Source organism: Balaenoptera physalus, assembly GCF_965194825.1.
Source record: "Balaenoptera physalus genome assembly, chromosome: 3".
Lineage (NCBI taxonomy): Eukaryota > Metazoa > Chordata > Mammalia > Artiodactyla > Balaenopteridae > Balaenoptera > Balaenoptera physalus.
The window spans coordinates 104,690,676-104,707,491 of NC_138890.1; the positions used below are offsets into that span (position 1 = coordinate 104,690,676).

At 40.2% G+C, this 16,816-nt stretch overlaps 1 protein-coding gene across 1 annotated transcript in view; it reads right to left on the bottom strand.

Moving 5' to 3' along the window:
- ADGRV1 (adhesion G protein-coupled receptor V1) overlaps positions 1–16,816 on the bottom strand; it is a 560,219-nt gene that overhangs the window by 33,643 nt on the left and 509,760 nt on the right. The window lies entirely within an intron of this gene.

Genomic DNA, 16,816 nt, shown 5'->3' on the forward strand with positions numbered 1-16,816 from the left:
CTGTTTAATTTTATAGTCACTAAAGAATTTGAACCATCTCTTGGTCCAACTTCGGACTACTCATTTCACTCTAAAATCAGGGAGACAGCAGGGGCTGTGAAAAGTACATAGATCTCTAACCAGGAGACATGGATTCTAGTCTCAGCTCTGTCACTAAATAGTGCTGATAACCTAGGGTTCCAGTTTCCTATGTGCAAAACCAAGGTGTGCTGTAGACCGGATTTTATATGAATCTTTCTAGAATTAAAGTTTGATTTTTTTTTCCTCTCGTTGCGGAACATAACATAGTTGCAGATATTCTGTCTTCTCTTAGGGCTTATCACAAAGAAGGTTAAATCTACGAATTTACTTTCTGTAGATAACTTGTCTATTTCCCAGCCATACACAAATCTCATTGTAAATTAATACATCATGAATACCTGAGTAGTGAATCAGCTTTCTGGAGCCTTGTTAAGTGTGAGTTTTTGAGCCTGCAAAGTTAAGGATCAAACTCTGATCTATGGTGTCCTGAAAGATAAAGGCAGCTTCTACAGTATATTGATACTTGAGAAAAAACAAGTAATTCCTCATCCTACATATCGTAAAAATACTAGTGAATCCAATCACAGCAAGTGATGATAGAATTCATAGGAAGGGAAGAAGTCTACTTCTTTCCAAAGTGCTTTTTCATTTAGCCTGGCTCATGGCCTGCATGACTGAGAGTGGTAATAGGGGAAGCCCAAGAACTAGATCTTTAATAGTGATTTTTTTCTCTTCTTGTTACGTAGATCCACATTTTATGTGTCAGAGAAGAAAGAGCATCTCTAGTAAATGTCAACCATATTTGTTTATAAAGAAAGGAAATGAATTTCAGAGTTAGTTCTAACCCATAAATAAAATAGCAAAACATTCTACATGTATCTGTCTAAATAATTTTGACCTTAAAACACCGACAGTAGTCTGCATCAATTTCTTAGTCCAGAGAAAATTAAATACTTTAAACTCAGGCTTTTCCTATTTTAGGCTGATTACTGTTTTTCTTCATCTATACTATAACTTTTGGTTTTCATTACAGAAGTCTTGCTTTATTTTTTTAACATTAAAGAATCCTTGCCTCATTGTTTTTATAATAATCCTCTAGGAACTTAAACAGAAGTTTTACTTCCCAGTAAATCCTCTCAGATTTGCCTAGGACTGACCAATGTTGATGATTTGAGTACTAAGTACTGGGAATACAGGATAGACCATTCTGGAATCAGTGTGGTCCTTATCAGTTCACTGCAAGAACAGCAGAATGGGTCTTCCTGTCTTTACTAGTTTTTCCCGTGTGTGTGTGGGGGGGGGTGGGGTATGGGGGGTTAGGGGGTGGTAGAGAGCCATTTGAATTTCGGACACACCAGTATAAGTCAACATGTTGGAAAGGTACAGTAAACCTTTCACTATTCTTAGCATTCATTCAAGTATTCATTCATTCATGGATCCATTCATTCATTTAATATTTACTGGGCATAGGCATTGTTAGAGTTTGGAACCAAGAGATAAAACACATAACACTTGTCTTCAAGTGGCCAGCAGGTGAGTGAGTGAAAAACAAAAGTAATGATATTATAGCATACGAATCAGGAAACATAATCATATTGTAGGAACTCAGAGGAAGTACAACAAAAAGTGGTTGGGGGCAAGCAAAGAAGACCCCTTCTAAGACTTGACTCCTAAGTGAGTTTTTCAAAAAAACAATTAAGAAGCCAGGCAGCAGGCAGGAGGAAGGAGGAAAGGGCAGTAGAAGAAGGTACCCAAGAGGACAAGACAACATGTTCATGCTCAAACAAGCAGTGGAGAAGAGCAGTGAAGCTTCGGATATCACACTGAACCAAATCTTCATGTAGCATATTACTTTCAGTGTACAACTAAAGGGAATCACAGATGGTTACTAAATGGGCATTATTGTTCCAGTGAGCACGCTGCAAACCCCAAATGAATCCTGTTGATTGTTCAAAATTACAGTATCAAGAAGTGTGATTAGATTTTAAACTATATTTTGGAGTGTTGCTTTGAGGGGGGCCTGAGGAATTCTGAAGACTTGTAAAGCTACTACACTTCCAGTGAGTGCAAGAATCAGAGTGACTTTAGGAAGGGCTTAACAAAGTTGTTTAGCTGGTGAATCAACAGCAAGACAGTCTGTTGATTTTGAAAACAACCCAGATTTGTATTACGAAAACAGAAAAAACTTGAAATGGTTCAGGCCAAGTGCTGGTGTCACCTGTGAAGTTAGCTTCCTCATTTCTTACCCAGGATTCAAGCTGTCAGAAAGTCTTGCTTTGGCTTTGTCTACTGTGTGACTACATGGACTATTCATCCAGCTGAGGAGAGATTTTTCTGAGACGTAAACTGTTTAGTAGTCCCTTTGGTAATAAATCAAATCTCTAATAAGATTATTATTAGTTAACAAGCAAAGTCTCAGTGCTTTATAGGATGCCTGCAGAGTAAGTTCAAGGGATAATAACAGGCCTGACCAGGGATGGGCTTCCCTACTGTGATGGCTGGCTCACCTCTGGCCTGAGGCAGTTGATGAAAACCGTCACACCATAATAGCTACAGGAGAGTGCAAAAGTGTACTCTGTCCAGGTTACTGGGAAGTCCAACGAGAGGACCCCATGTACAACCTGGATACTGTAATTCTGGAAATAAGTGACAGTAATCCACAAGATGGACACATGACTCTTCTGTAAGGTTGCATGCCTGCCTTCAGATGTTGGAAAACCAAAAACTTGGTTTTACGAAAAAACAAACAAACAAACAAACAAACTTGGTAATATGGGGATATTGCTTATTGCCTCTGTGAGAGAGACAACCGTTCAAACATCAGGCATTTCTCCTGTTGTTTCCACACACCTTCCCTGCAGAAGTGGCCCATAAACGACAGGGCCAAGTCACATAACAAACCCTGTTTCCAGTTGAATGCTGCAAACATAGAGTAAGTCACATCTTGGAATTCTTCCACCGTGAAAACGTACAAGAAGCAAAGCAACTTTTCAAAGCATAGCAAAATCAACATTTGCTCCATGACTTAATGAATTTGGCACGTGGAAAATATGCACTTCCAGTAAACTTAGTGAGTTAGCTGAGGCACTGACTTCACCTTCCTGGTTGGTTAAGGTCACCCGACTGCCCTGGGAGGCTACTCTTACTCCTACTCCTAACCCCACCACTAAGTCTATGATTTGAGGCAAAGCATGTAACCTTTAGCTATTAAACTAGCTCTTGACTGGAACAATGCTGCCGGCTATCACACAGCCCTTAGGGCCAATGTTTGATAATTAAACGTTATTTTAATATAAATATTTTGGTGGTACATGTTGGAAAACTATGAAGCATGTAAATAATTTGAAAAGGTCAGCTTGGGATGAGGTGCTAAAACTTGTGAGTCATTTCAAGAGACTTCCCTAAATTGAGGAGATTTGTGGGAGGGAAGTGCAGACACTGGAAATTTCAAATAAGAGATTTAGTTCGACAAGAATTTACTGAGGACCTTCTGCCAGCCCTCTAATTAGGCATTCCGGGCAGTACAAAAGAAGTGGGAGAGTGGGTCTTCAGGGAACTGGTTGGGGAACACCCCCAGGTGGTGTAGGATGTACCAAGTGAGTGAAAATACAGAATACGATGTGGGTCGATCAGGAGATTACGGTAACTAGGGAGGAACAGAAGATTTCAGGGAAGTGGACGTTTAAAGCTGGATCCTTAAGAAAGGTAAGATTTGGGAAAAAATTTTAAAGGGGAACACAATTACACATGAACATAACAGCGTGGTCGAAGGCAAGGAGATGGGAATGAAATAAAACCCCTCTGTATCGTAAACGACCATAATTGCTGTATTTGCTCATTCCAGCCAGTATGCCCTAGCAATAGTGCTTTTCATGCTTCGGTGACCTGGTTACCATGAAAAACTCTAGCACAAAGTGTATTTACTCAAAATAAATCTGGAGAATTATTTAAGGCTGTGCAACTCTTCTTTTCCTCTCTTCTTTTTTCCTTTGTTTTTTTTTTTTTTTTCCCCAATAGTAAAACTACCTTTATTGAGTATTTACTTACGTGCCAAGTGCTGGGCTAAGCACTTTATGTGTGTTATTTCATTTACTGGGACTTAGGGATGGCACTGTACCTGGAATTCAAACTTGGGCCTGATTCCAAATCCCTAACTCTTTGTTGTAATTTATCAAGGCTAGTGCTGCCCAGATCCTCTCTGGACCTTAGTGATTTTCAGTGCATTCAGGTTTTTCACCCTGCTAATGCTGTGCGGTGACGCTCCAGATTACAGCTCTCACTGTATCTTCTAACTACAGTCCGGAGCCATGCAGAGAAGCAAAGGAACGCCTACTTCTGGGGCAAATGGTATTACATAACATGACCCACCCAGAGCGAGAGATATGTACTTTTAAAGACCAGTGTTTACGCATCACGTCAGCAGCCCATAGTTTAAAATGCCTGGGAAGCAACACCCTCAGGGAGCGGCAATGGTCGCTCTTCTCTCCCCGCATAGATTCAGGGGAGGCAAGTCTTGAGAGTTGACAATACCTCAACAGGAAGTAGAGAGAAAAGCAGGGCGTGACACCCCTCCTTCTACTCTGTTGGTTTTATCTTGTTCACTCTGACGTCTGCACTGCCCAGAACAAAACTGCTGAAACCCCGTCTCTGAGGGACCGGCTCAGTTCCAGAGACTTTTAAACTTCACATTTGAAGTGAAACTTAATTTTAATATTAAATAATTAAAATATTTATTTTGATGTTCATTATACAAACTCATACAAATTCAAATATAAGAGAGTGTTATGGAAAACTTTAGAGTCATATATTTTTATGTAATTTCCCTGAACTAAACCAGTCAATATAAAATTTTTCTTCCTGTTTTTCGGGAATGCCGAAGTCAGTTATGAAGAGATTTTTTTTGAGGAAAACTCCAATTTACAGAAAGTTTGCTTTTGTCCCATCTGTTACCTTTTCTGTCCTTCATTAAGTTAACTTCAGGTGTCTGTACTAGAGAGAGAAAGTTTTCTCCACAGCTGTGGTAAAGTCACCACTGGCACGCTTCAATCTCCAGATCTAGTATTTTAGTCCTACTTTGGCTCACATTGCACCTATCTTGATAAGTGATGTGAAGCAAATAAGTTTTAACTTCCTTTTGATGCAGCAATACTAGATTGGCCTAAGGTGAAATTGAAACTTTACATAATGAACCTAACATTAACCCTACTTACTTGGGAGAGAAAAACAAGACAAACATTTTTAAAAATTAATTTTGTGGTGCCTTTGGAGGGACGAACTCAAAATATACCAGAAAATTAATGCAATGGGAAATTTTAGGATAAAGGCCAAAAAAAATAGATCAAAAGAGCTAGTCTAAGAGACAGTCACTTTGTGATACTAATAATGTAATGGAACTCACTAATGGCTACTCAGAAATAATACAAACAGGGACTTCCCTGGTGGCTCAGTGGTTAAGAATTTGCCTGCCAATGCACGGGACGTGGGTTTGAGCCCTGGTCTGGGAAGATCCCACATGCCGTGGAGCAACTAAGCCCACGTGCCACAACTACTGAGCCTGCGCTCTAGAGCCCGTGAGCCACAACTACTGAAGCCCGCGTGCCTAGAGCCTGTGCTCCGCAACAAGAGAAGCCACCGCAATGAGAAGCCTGCACACCGCAACGTAGAGTAGCCCCGGCTCGCTGCAACTAGAAAAGGCCCACGCATAGCAATGAAGACCCAACTCAGCCCCAAAATAAATAAATAAATGAATAAATAAATTAGAAATAATACAAACAAAAACTTCTAGTCAGGAAAAAATTTGAAAAATAAATAGACAAGGAAGTAAAAGCAACTGAAGCTGGACTCTGAGATCTTCCCTTGTTTCCTTTTAGATGTGGTCATCACTTGCCTTCTCAATGAGCATCCCCGACCACTAATTTAAAACTGCAGCCCACTTGCCTGACCCTCACTCTCCTGAACTTGGCATTTATCACCTTCTAACACGCTACTTAATTTCCTTATTAAGTTTATTTGTATTATCTATCCACCCCCCCCCACTCCCCATCCCCAAGTGCAAGTTTTTCAAGGGCAGGCATTTTTGTCTGTTTTGTTAATTGATTTATCCTAAGTACATATAACAGTTCTTGAAACAGAGTAAATTAATTAATTAATCAATCAATTAATTAAAATTAACCATCTTCTAGTGCTAACTACAGAAAATTCATAGTCCAGGAACAGAGAAGCAATTATTGCAAGTCAATTCAGCAAATGAGATTTGTAAAACAGGAGGTAACACTGAGAATAACAGTAAAAACAAAAAAGATGGACATTTATTGAATGCTTACTAGGTACTACCACTCTGAAATGCTTTACGTATATTGCCTCATGTAATCCTCACAGCAGCACTGTGAGATGGGTACCATTTATCATGTTCACTCTACAGATGAGGAAACCGAGGCACAGGGATGTTAAGTAACTCGTCTTAAATCACAGAACTAGCAAATGGTGAGCTGGGATTTGAACCCAGGAAGTGTGGTGGAGAGCTTGTGCCTGCTATCTGCACATGCTGGAAGGTGGGCAACTGAGGCACATGGGTTTTAGGAGGTTCACTTTCTCTCTGGGAATAGGAGAAATGGGAGGAGGTCTGGGGGGGGGGTCCCTTTCTAAGATGCCAATATTCTGGTAAGAGGCACACCTGAGACTAGCACCTTGAGACTGTCATGGGGGGGTTAAGTAACACTGAACCACACTCAACAAAAAAGCACAATTAGGGGGTAGGGGGTAGACGGGGCAGGAGAAGGAAAACGACATGGGAAGCTGAGTGGGGAGCTACTAAAGATAAACTTTTGCATACTCTATCTTGAAAATGTTACTAGTATGTGTTCTGTCACTGATAGCAATGATAGTTTCCTGACCTGTATTTTGCCAGACTACTTTCAGCCATTGTTATAGGATCAGAAGAGGCAATTCAATAGAAATTTATGGCTTCTCACTGTTAAATAATGCTATTTTATTATTTTCACTTTTTTTCCCCCCCAAAAGAGGTTATGAGGTGGCAGTGCACCATGACCAAATCAAACAGTGCTAATAAATAAAAATGGTTATTTGGAAATAACCCAGAACAAACAGTGTTTTCTCTTTTTCTAGCCCTGTGTGTATGTGTGTGATCGGTTGTTCATCATCAATTATAAACAGGAGACGACCTCTCTGCTTGAGAAGCAAGTCCCTGGCTAGCATTTGTTAACTGCCTATGCAATGTATTCAGTAAAAGACTTTATTTCCACAACTATATTCTGTTCAAGAACAACAAAGGGTAGAAAAGCATAAGGGAAAAATTATGACAACCCACCCATATCCCATGATAATATATATTCCACATATATGTACACACAGAGTAATCATAAACAACTTTTCCTGTCAAACTAGTTTTCTCCTTGCTTTTTCAGTGAAAGGCCCAGAAAGAAGAGGAAAGTAATACAAAGTCATTAACTTTATTGCAATCTAGTTCCTCTTGTTTCAGAGCCAGGAAAGCATTTTTAGATTTAATTTTACTGGTAAATAAAACACTTCTGAAGTTCAATAACAAGTGAATGGTCCAAGTTTCATTTTTTCCCCTCTCTTTAAGCCATACTGACCTTTATAGAAGCACAAGAACAACATCTGACATTTTGTGGAAAATAAAGAAACATAATTTAGCAATTTTTAGCCAATAGCCACATGCTACAGCTTTAGAGTTGCTCAACTCTTTCCAGACACAAACGTCTCACAACCATGCTTCATATTCTTTTTAAAATCACAAGTAAATAAACAACATTTTAATTAGATAAGCTTGCTTCGCATATTTGACTGATGTCAGCCTCGCCTCTCTGGGGAAAAAAAAAAAATCAATTAAAAAGAAACAAAGGAACAAACACAAGATACAGATGACACTGTCTCAAATGCTGAGCTGCATTTTTGAAGTGCAGCTGGATAAAGCCAAAACTGCAGGTCCTGACTCACTTAATTAGACTTCTGGGCCAACTCTCACACACCATAAAGAAGCGTAAAGAAGAAATACACCCGTGAGCCCAGGGGGCTGACATTTCTTTTGCCTTGTCCCACGTCTCATCTGCTCACATGCCCCAGTCCTCTACTTGGAACAAAAATCGTCTGTTGTCTCCATCCCAGCCACTGGACCACTGGCACTGCTTCTATTTTTGGTGAAAATTTCCAGTAGCCTGGTGGATGGAGGGGCGCATTCAAGGAACATGTAAGGAAGCAGCACAGAGCATCGTAACTGAGCTCCTCTACTTTTGATTTTCATGGCCTGTTTTTAGCTCCAGTTGAGGAACAGGAATGAGTGCCATTCCCTGACACTCCCCATTCCATCGCTCCTTTATCTCCTCCGTCTCCCGCAGCATCTCATTCCCGTCTGCACGGACATACTGCAGGTTGCCAAGAACAGCTGAGGAGGTCCTGGCCTGACTTGCCAGGCGTGTGCTTTTCCCCGTCTATCAAGGATAACTGGATTTGCGCCTGCTCTCGGGCTACAGATCTGAGCAAGGCTGAACCCCGTGTCTCGTAGTCATCCAGAACATCCAGAAGGGCCAGACTCTTCCCCTTCCCCTCTCGGATCAGCCGTGAACTGGAGGTCACTTGAGGGGATGGGTCATCCTGTGGCCACCCTGGGAGTTGGGGTTCGTTCCAGACTATGTTCAGAAAAGGGGTCCAAGAATTCTTAAAACAACTCTGATTTTTAAAAAAAATGTTTGGTATAAAAAAAAAAAATGTGTAAATGACAGCGAAGCCGGGAAAGAGTTTCTTCTCCCTGATCCACGTGGACTATGAGGGAAGGAGCCCTTCAGCGAGTGCCTCCTAGGTAAACCCAGAGGCCCCACCCTGGCAGCTGAGCATCGCCTGCTAACAGGCTGTGATTGGCCTGTACGCTATTTCAAGGTTGCCTTTAAATAGTTGCCAGCATTAACAAATTAGGAGCTTGCACATCAAAATCTGGTTTCTGGTTTCTCTAGAAAAATCATACGATTGGGCTGACACCAGCTCTGCTTCCTGTCTAGTAAACGCTTAGCTGGAGCCAAGTAGCTGCTGCCCCTTTAGACAACGCACGCTGCCTCTTGACCGCAGGCCCGGCCCGTCTGCTCTCAGGCCTTGGAGCGTGGGAGTGTGTGCAGCTGCTCGTGAAAGCAGCCGAAGTTCCTAAGAGAGAACCTGGTGGAAGCACTAGGCTGTTGTCAGCAGATATTTGGCAATTTGCCTGGTACTTTGTCTAACCTCTTCCTTCCCCTTTCTACCTGCCTCTGAGCTGCCCTGAAGCCGCATGCGGGCACTTACTAGTAAGAACCATCTTCCTTTGCCAAAAGGTCAGAAGTTCAAGAAAGGCCCAAATGCCACCCCTCTCTGATGGCCTTGTGTCTGTGAATCGAATTGCTTTGGCAGGAAAAGACTTATTAGTGAGGAAGATGGATAACTCATATAACTGAGCCAACTATTTGTCGATAAAAAGATGTAACGTCACGCTAAGGGAGAGAGTGCTGAGGGCCAAAGGAGAAATGTGTGTGTGTGTGTGTGTGTGTGTGCACGTGTGTGATTTTATTTTATTTCTTAATGCGGGCCCCAAATTGGAATGCAAAGTTGATAAATATAAGGCCTGATGTCCGAAGTCAAGATAAGGGCACTCAAATATTTTCTTTGCTTCAACCTGAAACTATGGAGATTACATTTAGACTCCGTATTCAGGACAGTTGCCAGTTCTCTCCTTAGAAAACAGCAGAGGCTAGCTTCTGGTGAAACGCAGCGTGAAACCTGCTGCAGGGCTAGGTGATAAGTTGGTAACACAGAGGCAAAAGACAATTGGGGTGATTTTCAAAGTGCTTCAGGGCCTGCAGCTGTAAGACACCCGTTGACCGCACAGCAGTGAGGCAGCTACAGTTCTTTCTTTCACACAGCTCTGAAAACATAAGCAATCAACTCTGGGCTGACTTGGGGAATCCAGTTGCCTGCCTATGATTCCTCACAGCACCGGCCATTATTAACTGCTACTAGGAATGTGCATTGGTTTTCTGAAATCGCGCAAATCTGGATGTTTTATTCTGTCTTTTCACCCTTTCTGAACTGGGAAATTCAGCATGTCTCCTAAAACAAACAAACAAACAATGCCTTGCAGAACACTATTAGGTGGATTTCTTGGCTTTGTGTTTTCAGTGCAGAGATGGGTCCTTGTGTGCGGAAGCCTTGCTGTCTCAGACGATAACATTCATGGTTATCTTGAGGATTACTGACGGAACCCCGAATGTGTGAGAATGATCAAGACAGATTAAAACACAAGGAGAACAGATGCAATCAAAAACAGATGTTGAAAGGGAAAGAAAAATGATAACAAAGTCCAGCTGATGGAATAGAGATTGAGATAGGAAGAGAAAAAAGAGAACGGCCAGTGGTTTTAGATGGATACACACAGGGCGAAGTTCAGAGGAGCCCTCGATGGTACCATTCTCTGTGCCTTACGGATGGGGTGAGGTTGTTTCACAGCAGTGCCCCTTGGTGCAGTGTCCAAACTGTAAGTGCTTTCTGGGTTCCATTCAGCAGGTTCTCAGCACTATCGGAAGGGCTGGGATTGTGAGATGCGTGGAAGATTTATAAATCATGGGCCCTGATCTCAAGATTACACTCTGGATCACAATATTATTTTATTTTATGCATTTACGTTTTCTTTCTTTCTTTCTTTCATGCTGCTCGGAGCTCATGCTGAGGCAGTGATGGTGGGAGGAGCAAGAGCATCCGTGGCTATGGTTCTGTGTTCCAGCAAAACAAACACCCTGGTGGCTGTCTTTGAACTTGTCTTTATAGATGGAATGCAAATAACTGAATTAAATATTTACAGTGGTTAAGGTATTTACAAAAGAATGATTTTTTTTTTCTTTTTATAAATGTATTTATTTATTTTTGGCTGCGCTGGGTCTTCGTTGCCGCACGCGGGCTTTCTCTAGTTGCAGTGAGCAGGGGCTACTCTTTGTTGTGGGGCTTCTCATTGCTGTGGCTTCTCTTGTTGAGGAGCACAGGTTCTAGGTGCACAGGCTTCAATAGTTGTGGCACGCGGGCTCAGTAGTTGTGGCTCGCGGGCTCTAGAGCGCAGGCTCAGTAGTTGAGGCACACGGGCTTAGTTGCTCCGCGGTATGTGGGATCTTCCCGGACCAGGGCTTGAACCTGTTTCCCCGGCATTGGCAGGCGGATTCTTAACCACTACGCCACCAGGGAAGCCCAAAAGAATGATTTTTTTAAAGAAGTTTTAAAAAAAGTTCTTGAAACTGTTCTAATAGATCTCATAACAATGTGGCGAAAAGACTTTGCTCATGCCACCGCCCCACGCCCACTCCAGGGCCTTTTCAATGCTATTTCTTTTTATTCTCCTACATAAGCGTCATTCCAGTTAGATGAAGATGACCATGTTCTTTCCCGTCTTGTGCCTTTGACTGATCCATTTCTTCTAACTGAAGACCCTGAAGAGACTTTCTTCTCTTCCAAACTCATCCAAATTTGGAATCCTTTGCAACCCAGCTCTAGGACCACATCTTTCATGAAGTCATCTCTGCCTTTTCTAGACCTTTCAGCGAACTTCTCTAATTATTATTATTGTTGCTAAGAATAATTACAAATAAGACTAGATCACAACCATCACAGTAAGAGTAACTAATATTTCTGAGTGGTCTTTCAACTCCACAAACTTGACCATGGTTCACATATATTATGTTTTTCATATTATTCAATCCTCAGGTAGGTACTATTATCATCCCCATTTTTCAGACAGAGAGAAACTGAGGCTTAGAGAAGTGAAGTACATTTCCCAGTGATACCTAGTAAGTGATAGAGTATTCTTGTCAGTATCATCAATTTAGCATTTAACTATGAATATTTGTGTCTCTTGAGTTGCTATTTGTTACTGTCATTAAACTATTTTATTGAAGGGAGCAAGGTTTGAGCCCTGGTCCGGGAAGATCCCACATGCCACAGAGCAACTAAGCCCGTGTGCCACAACTGCTGAGCCCACGTACCACAACTACTGAATCCCACGCGCCTAGAGCCCGTGCTCCGCAACAGGAGAAGCCACCGCAATGAGAAGCCCGCACACCGCAACAAAGAGTAGCCCCTGCTCACCGCAACTAGAGGAAGCCCGCGCACAGCAATGAAGACCCAACGCAGCCTAAAATAAATAAATAAATAAAAATAAATTTAAAAATAAAAAGATTACTAAGTCAGTGAGAACCTGACAGAATGATAAAACTACTTTTGGTGCCCAAGAATTACCCAAGGTGTCATAGTGAAAGGAGCAAAAAATGCAATATATGTGATAGGAGATAATAATCCAGAGGAGCAGAAAACAAAGAAGGTTAGGCAGGGGGCAGGTGACTGTTTTAAGTAGAAGAACGGAATTATAAACAGTATGGATACCAATAGAGAAAAGTGCAGAATCTCTCAGAATTATGGTTGTATAGAATGAGAGGGAGAGGTCTGCAGAAGAAGAGTAATGTGTAAAAGAAAGAACAAGCTGGAATGAATCCTACAGGTGTGTGGGGGTAATAGTGGCAACCAGACAGGATTCTCAGAAAATTCACAGTGGCAGGCAGAGGGCAAGCACAGCTATAACCCAGAGCACGAGAGAACACGCCTCTTTCCCTCAGGTCAGTAAAGGGAGGCAGGAGAAAGGAACAGAGTAGTGAGTATCAAGGTCAGGGGCGTATAGGATTTTGTTAATTCACACCAATTAATGAACCCATTTGGTGATTCAGACAAAGCCAGATTTCAAACAGATTTTATATATGGTTTCAATTCACTTTTGCATTAAAAATGTGCATTCCATGCTTGAGAGAGAAGAACACATGATGAAATTAAGCATCAAGGACTAGCGAAATGTGGTTTTGTTTTGGTAGAGATGACCTTTCTGTTTCTCTGACTCTACTTTTCCGAATAAAATGTTTGATTTATATGCTTCAGAGGCATAGAAAAACACTGTGGACTCTGTCCAAAGACGAAAGTACTAAATTATAGTGTACTAAGAGAAACCTACCAGTTACAAAACACTGTGGATTTTATCATTTATACGTAAATAACATACTGAAGCATGGACGAAGAGGACGAAATAAGAATTTTACAAGCACATCTTAATAAAACCCACAAAAATTGGGGTGATAAACACAGCAAGTCCAGAAAATTTGCAGCAATGATTTGAAGGCACCCATTCTTCAAGATAACTCTTGCACTGGCAGTACACATCTATATTATTCTAGGTTAATGTTTTTCAGGTAATTTAATTTTGAAGTGGAGCTCATGAGTGAAGAACAGAGCAGAGGTTCTCATATAGAACCTGTATTCAACTAGTGTAGTCAATAGGAACTTGTCACTCTCTGTTTACCTGTAGTACATTATTTCATTTTACTGAAGACTGTACACACATAAAGTCACACTGGCACTGATGAGAGACATCCAAACACTTTATCTGAGGCCAGTATGTATTTAGAAATAAAAAATATTTTCTTGGATGTTTCCTCAAAATATTGAGACTAGTCCAGAAGTAACCAAATTTGCAAACGGACAAAATTCAAGTAGATGTGAAAAACTTTTGCAGATTTTTTTTCTATAATGGCTACTTAATTGGCTTCTTTGGAAGAAAGTAAACCTTTAAAATATGATGAATGAGATTATCTGAATAAAAGAAAAGCAAAAGGCCATGGCAGAAAGTTAAATTTCTCAAAAGTATCTCATAGGAATGTGATGTTGAAAAGCGTCCATGGGGATGACTACTTTTCTTAAATTTGTTTCAAGCATGTACATTTGTAAAAGACCCAGAGAAATATAAATGCGTTATTATTAATAGGAAAATTATGAATAAATCTATTACTAATGTAGTATTATTATAAGAAAATTAAAAAGAAGCAGATTCCTGACAGACTCAGAAACACCTAACTAAATTTTCACACTTGGGATGAGAAGTGAAAAGGGAGGCATCCCTGTACAGTCTCCCCTTTATTTTTATAGCGAATCTTCATGAAAAGTGGATAACTTAAAAGCATATCGTCTGTAATTTGGTAACATTTACAACTATTGCAAAATTCATTTAGTAAGTCTATACCCTGTCCAACTCATTGTAACAGCTCTGGTTACCCCATGAACTGTTAGACTTTAAAGGGGAAAAGTATTCGAGGGTTTTCTGATTAAAAAAAAAAAATCATGGGTAAATTTACTCAATTTTAATTTGCCTATCACTCTTCATTGAAAAAAGAAAAAAATTCCTTTGAAAAACTTCCTTTTAGCAAATGATCAGGTCACTAATACAGCTCTAGTAATCAGGTTATACAGTTCTAGTAATCTTTTTTCCTGCACTCTTTCACTTAAGATTCTCCAACTCTTGCTAGTGCTGGGGATGGAGGTGGGCACTCAGTGATGAAACAAGAAATCTTCAGTGCAAAGTGCTGCGACCACATCAGCAGACAAGAGACTGCCTAAACCCTCAAAAAGGAGAGAAAGCAGAGAAGCAAAAGGGAGACGATGGCTTCTCAAGCATCAATTCCCTGACTTCATTTTAAGAGACCCAAGCACATCTGGGACAATTGCTCCTTGGATTGAATACAGCCAGTGAATCCAAAGTTTCCATTCCTTTTTTTGCAATTCCATCATTTCAGATGGCTTGTCTAGCCCTAGTTAGTGCTAAGTTTACTATGTCTTTGTCTTCACTGTAAATATCAATTAAGTGGAGAAAAATAAAGCCAGAGACTTATCATGTTTTCCTAGAAGAATGTTAACTGTACTGTGCTTTTGCTGCCATGTTTAAACTTAGTTGATATTCATTGAAAAGTAATGTGTGTTAGGGATTTCAGAAAACAGTGGAGTTCATGGATAAGAGTGTTACCAGAGGTTTGGGAAACCCACTCCATCTGGCCTGTTTAGCTCAAGGCATATGGTTTTTGGATCTCCTTTAACGATCATCCTCCTAGATGCTTGGAGCCTGGGCCATGCAATCCAACGCTTGATTTCTTCTAACCCTGTCTTAATCTCTAATTGTGTCCCATATGTAAGTTTTTTCCTACCCAGTAAGGTCTATATGATATTTAAAAAGACAGACTAGGCAATTGGTCCAGATGGAGGGCAGTTCAGTTGCAGCAGCAGTTAAGAGCTTGGGCTTTAGAGAGTGGCAGAGACAATGAGAGATGGGAAGAGAAAGCAAGGGATCTGTAAGGGAGCCACAGACATACTACCAACTTCACATGTTATTTTTAGAGCTTTTCCTGCCTCTGAAGGTAGGGATCATGTTTTTTTTTTTTAATGTCTGTTTCAGCTTTCTCAGTGTTTACAAGTGTCCTAAATAAGCAAGCCACAGGAACCTGACTTGCTAACTTGACTTGATGCTCAAGGTCACTTCTATTAAGACTGCCTAAATTACAGAACTAGGGAAATGAAGGATGGCAGATAACTTGTGGGCAGCATATTCACTGTGGAACCTCTGTCTAATCTGGAGTCTGCTGTACGATACTGCTGCCCCACAGATCCCTCAATGAAGATCTTCAACTAAGCCAAAAAGAGACTGTTCTTTGGGAGAATGTGACTTTATAGTGAACATCAATGTTAAAACAGACAAACATTTGTTGAAACGCATTAATTTTTATAAGTGAAAGATAACAAAACAATAATTCATATGTTAACTATGCTTATTGATTCATTTTAATTCATCTTGTCTCTTTACGTATTTTAATTTAGCAAAATTTTTAATTCAACAAGCATTTATTGAATAGCTACTATAAGCACAGCCTTCTGCTAAGGTACTGTGGAATAAGGAAATAATAAGAGGTTCTACAGTCTTGCAGCATTGCAGAGCCTAGTGGGGGAAATGATCATAGTTTATAGAATGCCAGCTCATGAGTAACTGGGTGTGTGACCTAGCCTAAATTACTTAACTTCTCTAAGCCTCTGTTTCTCTGTATTTAAAATGGCAAATATAATAGTCTCTACCTTGCAGGGTTGTTGTAAGGATTAAATGAAATAAATACAATTCCACATAATAAGCACTTAATAAATATTAGTTACTATTGTTGTGATTTTTATTATAAATATATATTGAGCAGAGAGGCATGGAGACGTGTGGTCTAACATATACATACACAAACACATTCTAGATTAATGTTTTTGAATGGATGAATATAAAATTTCCAGTGTTATGATATTGGCTCAAACAATAAGGTAAAATACATGTAATCTACCATATTACCACTTTATAGTGAGAGTTTCCAAGGCTGACAGAGAGTCTGAAGTGTTTATAGTTATACTCATAACTAACATTTTGGAACAAAGGACACCCTATAACTAACAGATGTCATATTTACATCACATTTATATAGTATCTATACACTGGGGTCTTGTAGCTAAATAAGATCGTTGAGATGATATCTTAGTGAATGTGGCCTGTGACATCAGCAGGGTTCTGAAAAGACTGAATAAGCAGCAATTAGAGAAACACTGCTAACTGATTTCAGTTGTATGCTCTGAGGATCTGAAGCTCAGAGGTTTCATTTGTGTGGAAATAATCTTAAATGCATACGCAATTATGGTGTCACGTGAGGGAAAGAAGAAAGGCAGTTAATGTTACTACACACCTACTATATGCTAGAAATTTAAAAATATTTTTTGCTTTATGTCCACAGATGCCTTACAAAGTAAATCGTCGTATTCCCATTTTGGAAAAATTAAATAATTTGCCTAAGATCACAAAGCTGAAAATCTGTAGGATAGTACTTGTATTCCAAAATACTTTTACCTCACTATTTCATGGTATTTC